Genomic DNA, 5,759 nt, shown 5'->3' on the forward strand with positions numbered 1-5,759 from the left:
TGTACAGTGACAGGCCTCGTAATCCACATTGGTAAAGTGAACGCAAGTTGAAGATCAGAAGTCGTTTAAAGGCCATTGATGCACGGTATTATTATGATGCTTTGCGTAAAATTACCGTGTCAAAAATTGTTTTCTTTCTCCGACCCTACGTTTTCACCTCACTCAAACGCTCTTTGTTTAGGGGCACACGGCCTCCATAAGTTACTCTTCACACATAACAAGACGTGCGTAACAGTATCAGTCTCCTCTTTGAAACGGACACTTCAACACCATTAAAGTGCAATACTTTAATGATGCTTTGCGTGTTACAAGCGAAAAAATTAAGCACTTGAACTCATTGATGTATTGACAGCTTTACTGGACCAGTTCTGACGAAGATAGTTAAATACTCAGCCAGTTTTGTCGATTGCAGTTCGCAGTCATGAGGCCTGGGAATGATTCAGTGGTGCTGCCCTTCTCATTTCGCGCCCGCGGGTTCTACCTTTGGCAACTTAAACACTGCCGGTTGACTCTCCTAGCCAAATCCCTGAGCCCTGTGCTTCAGGGAGTCCCTCGTAGAGCCGTCATCAGCGTGGGAACCCACTTTCCCTAATATAAGTGCTGACCACACGCCAAATCTTAGCTTTTAACCCTTTGGACAAGAGGATGGGGTGTTTGTTCTCACCAAAGTGAGAAATAGTTGAGTCCACCTCTCGCCCTTAGCAGACCTTCATCACCTAACAATGGATAAAGCTTCCATCTGTGTTACCTCTTGAAGAACGGCTGACCCTGGTTGAACACATTTACGTCATCGGGATGCGCCCTGAGCTGTTTCCAGCTTTAAGGTACCAGCCACATCGGCTGAAATCGAACGCAGGTGCCACGACACGGACTGAGCGAGAGGTCCAGGTTACCTGAGGCATCTGTGCCTCCTCGCGACACTCCGCCACTTACATCTGTGCCTCCTGTGAGACACTCCGCCACATCTGTGCCTCCTGTGAGACACTCCGCCACATCTGTGCCTCCTGTGAGACACTCCGCCACTTACATCTGTGCCTCCTGTGAGACACTCCGCCACATCTGTGCCTCCTGTGAGACACTCCGCGCCGACCCTCTCCCACCAGGACACAACGTCAGCCACTGCCCCAGTGAATCATCAGGGGCTTTTCACCTGTTCTGCCAACACGACGCGGACTGTCAGATCAGCACGATTCAGTGCACCAGAGCAGTGCACCCAATCTGAGGCCGCGTCAGGAGCTGGACTTCCTTCGCCCGGTTGTAGACAAATGGCTTCCAGCGCTGTCGGCGTTACCAGATCCAGTCGGGAGAGAAACACCCACAGCGGTGAGATCCCGCTACCATGGCTCTGTTCAACGGCAAAACAGGAATATCGTCTCAGCCGGAGCGGTTCGCGGCAAAGGACACCGACATGCGGCCAGCAGACGGCCCAGTAGCTCCAGACGAGGGGGGGGGGGGGGTATTCTTTCGCGGTGTGACGCGACTCTTAAGCGTTAGCAGGCACACCGCGCTCCGTTATCCCCTGACACGAGGCGTCTGGTATAGCACACAAGCTCCAGGCGTCGAGGTCTCAGATTACCCTGTCGGCGGCAGGTAATCTGATCGGTGCGGAATCAGCAGCTGCTTCGTCGTATCAAAACCCCGCCACCAGTATGAAAACACACGAGACTGTTCGTCAGGGATTGACTTCCTCCCACGCCAGTCCCATTTGTCACAGCTCCTGAAACAGACAGACACAATTGCCACGAGGACCAGCGTCAGCGGCCGGTTTGGTCGAGTAGCCGGGCCAAAAGCGCCCGGCACCACCCTGTGTAAGAAGAAGTCCTTGGTATAGGTCAGTGTCAGGTCACTAGGGTCAGTGTCTCTACATAGAGTTCTCTGGGAAGCCACTGGACGCTCAACACCTTTACTGACTCTCCCATGGTGCCGGACCGTGCCTGTTATCTCAATCCGAACACCGCGTCCATTGATGGAGTGGCGCTTCGCTAGCAGCATCACTCGCGGCTAACATGACGCGCGCGCATCTACCAACGTGACTTTGCGCCTCCTCCGCCGCATCAGCGCCCGTCAACCAATTGCCAGTATACAACATTAGCCTCTTATCGTCACTGACCTGGCACGAGGAAGTGTACGGTGAAGATGGTGATGAAGAATGACGTTCAAGAGCGAGTGATTACACGCGACCCCACTCGTCACCAACACACAGGATTTTGACACACAGGACTTTGCTACGGTTACTAGGTTTGGTTCGTTACAGCGCTCACTCACACGTTGCAACGCCTTACAAAATACTCTTAGAGGCGATGCTACAAAATACTGTTTGGCAGTATCGTATCGATTCTTCGGTTTGTAACTATGAAATACGACATTACGAAACATGCGATAAAGCATACGTTGAAATACAGGTGCTATAAGATACGATGCGAAAACATATGATGCTATGAAATAGCATACAGAGTTGAGCAATGAGTCCAACGAATGTCTCAATTTGACAGCAGAATGTGTCAAACCCAGAGTAAACAGACAAGGTGGATCGAAATAAATTGTAAACACGTGAGATCCGTATTGACATCCGAGATCGTGCATGCAAATACATTTGCGTACACATCACACAGGTAGCCCAGCATGGGCATGACCTAAGGCGCATGATCAAAACACTTGCGTTTTGAAATGTGAGTTTTAATACTCCACGGATGAGAGATAATGATGGTCGGAGGTGTGCGGTTCGAAGCTGCCGCGGCACAATAAGAAAAGGCCCGCTCGGTGGCTTTCAATCGGCACCAGAGCATGTGGATACATTGACATGGAGAAGCGCGTCTCCCTCAGGGAACAAGGGAGCGGGCCTTGAAAAGAGATTGGACGTTGGGGGGGGGCTATTCCTTGCATTGTAGCACTTCGGGGCACTTCAGTACGTTCCTCTCTCTTACCAAGTCATCAATCCGGAGACAGTATAGAGACTCTAGAGTCGGTGTTATACGCTGGCTGTGTTTCATTCCAGAAATAATCCTGGGGAAATATATAGCTTTCGTAATACTTTGCGCACCTGGACTTGACCTCACCACCCTACACGCATAGAGAGCAAGATATATGTGGAAAACGTAGTATTCGATATAAATTTTGAAAACATCAGGCGTAAAGTAATGCCTGAGGTGGTACGGCGAGATTAGAATTTCGTCACATTCTTGCATAGTGAAAATCACAGGTTTTCTTTAAATTATGTTTTGAATCTGAGAACAAGGTCTGTTTTGTCTCTGTTCATTTCCAGTGGGCTTGCTCTGAACCAAGCCTCAAGTTCGCACATTAATATTTACAGACAATGTTTTAGCGCGTCGAGATGCTTCTTGTTGGGAGGAGCGTGGTCCACGAGCTGAGTGTCATCTGCGTATGAGATGAAGCGTCCACGTAACAGGCAACTGGGTAAGTCGTCTGTGAATGGGGCAAACAATAGCGTACGGACTATGGAACCCTGTGGCGCCCCGTGGGTTACCGGTAGGGTTGTCAGTCCTCCACGCACCACCCTGCCTCCGACCAATCAAATAGCTTTTGAATCAATCAGGATCCGCGCCGTACCACGGAAGCTGTGTTGTAAGGAAACCATGATGACCGCCGTCGAAAACCTTGGATAGGTCGACAGCCGTCAGCGAAGATATCTCTCCGCTTGCGATGCTTCGTCACCAGCTCTGCGATAGCGTCGAGAAGAGCGTCCTTATTACAGTGACCTTGCCGGTAGGCATATTGAACAGGGCTGAGAATACCATTGCTGTGGAGATACGTCCTCAGTTTGCTGTCATTGTCGCTGTGGCTTGCTGCAGCGACTTTTTCAAGAACTTTGGATAGCACACTTAAGAGAGGCTATTTATATAAGAGAGACTAGAGACTAAGAGAGACTAATATGGGAACTATCGTAACTGGTACAGTCGGATCGCCTGATTCAGGATGGTGCCACACACGCAACTTTTCCCTCGTCAGAGAACACCCAGGTTGCGGGGGGGCACTTGATGATCCGCAGGAGATGCGGAAAGACTGCAGGGAAGCACCGACACACTGCTATTATCGTTACGCCGTCCACACCACCGCTCTCGAGCTGCTCATCCGCTGGATCGATGAAAACAGTCCAGGGAGAGTAGCGGGCTTAAAAGTGAAGTGAGTGGTACAGACAGCTGGCGGTCTGGTTGGCTGTCCGGTGCTCCCCCTCGGTGTGGCGGTAATCCGGGACCCAACCATTGTGAATCGACGGTTGAACTCGTCAGCCAGATCAGGGCTTCCTTCCAACAGAGCTTCTCGGTTTGCTGATGGCTTCGCATTGAAACGTTTGAAAGTAGGTAAAAAAATTTGCCTGCCACGAAAAGTCATCACAGCACAGAAGAAGTTACGTCTAGCAGCAGTCCTGCTCTCATTCCTGGTGACGTTCGCACGCAGCACCACAACTCCCTGCCAGACCAGACACTCCCATTGCGCTTACCTCCTCGCGCTCGCTGCTCTGCGTTTCTGGTCGTGACCTGGCCTCGCGGCAGCTCCGCGGTCGCTGGACACGGGCGCTAGACCCGCTCTGACCTCCGGGAGGAATTCTACAACCTCAGGGTGGACAAAAAACTATGTTGGCAAAGTCTATTTGGCGATGAGATCGCGTATGGACCACTGTACCCAGCCGGCGGTTTCGCCTCGGAATTTGAGGCACAAAGAAGAGAGGTGAAAAAAGCTGGGAGGGTTCGCCGCTGCACCGAGCTGTTTTCCCGCATGACCCTGGCCAACTAACGTTCATCGCCACTCGGACATGGCTTTCCAGTACCAGCCTGACATTTTCATCACGCGGGCATTTTCGTTTTGACATTTCCGTCATGGCGGACATTGACGGCCGCACGGATCCTGGCACCGCTTGCATGCAGCAGCGGAGAAATGCCGACTGGTATAAAGTCACATCACAGACGGCTTGCACGTGATCGCGCCTCGTGCTGCAGAGCCCAGGACCTTGGGCGGATTGATCAGTGCCTTGAGCCGGATTGATCAGTGGCTTGAGCCGGATTGATCAGTGCCTTGAGCTGGTTTATCAGTGCCCTGAGCCGGATTGATCAGTGGCTGAGCCGGATTGATCAGTGCCTTGAGCCGGATTGATCAGTGCCTTGAGCTGGGTTTACCAGTGCCTTGAGCCGGATCGATCAGTGCCTTGAGCTGGGTTTATCAGTGCCTTGAGCGGATTGCTCAGTGGCTTGAGCCAGATTGATCAGTGGCTTGAACCGGATTGATCAGTGCCTTGAGCCGGGTTTATCAGTGCCTTGACGCCGGATTGATCAGTGAATTGAGCCGGATGATCAGTGACTTGAGCCGGATTGATCAGTGACTTGAGCCGGATTGTTTTTAAAACCACCGCCGCGACGGACGCTCACTAACCAGATCCTTTTGCATTATAATGAATCTTTTATGAATACTTTCGGTTTAGTTAAGCTTTGTTACCGATGCACAATGCATTCCGGGCGGCAGTTAGCATAGCATCCATTTTTGACAAAGCGTGACATACTCTTCATCCCATATCTTGTTCCGTGGCTGATGCGGCCGACTGACAGGGGGCCACCTCAACGATGCCGGGTGATAGTGGGCCACATTAAGTATAGCTGTTTCAGGAATGTACAGAATTTTGAGACACATATAGCATGGGCTCTGAATAATCGCAGAATGAAAGCAAAATTTATTTCAAGATAAAAGCTCAACACCTGAAACTTTCTGTTGCGCGTTTTTCCTGCACTTATTGCACCGTCACAGAATGC

Source organism: Pollicipes pollicipes, unplaced genomic scaffold (genome assembly GCF_011947565.3).
Source record: "Pollicipes pollicipes isolate AB1234 unplaced genomic scaffold, Ppol_2.1 Scaffold_4740;HRSCAF=5597_pilon_pilon_pilon, whole genome shotgun sequence".
In the NCBI taxonomy this organism is placed as follows: domain Eukaryota; kingdom Metazoa; phylum Arthropoda; class Thecostraca; order Pollicipedomorpha; family Pollicipedidae; genus Pollicipes; species Pollicipes pollicipes.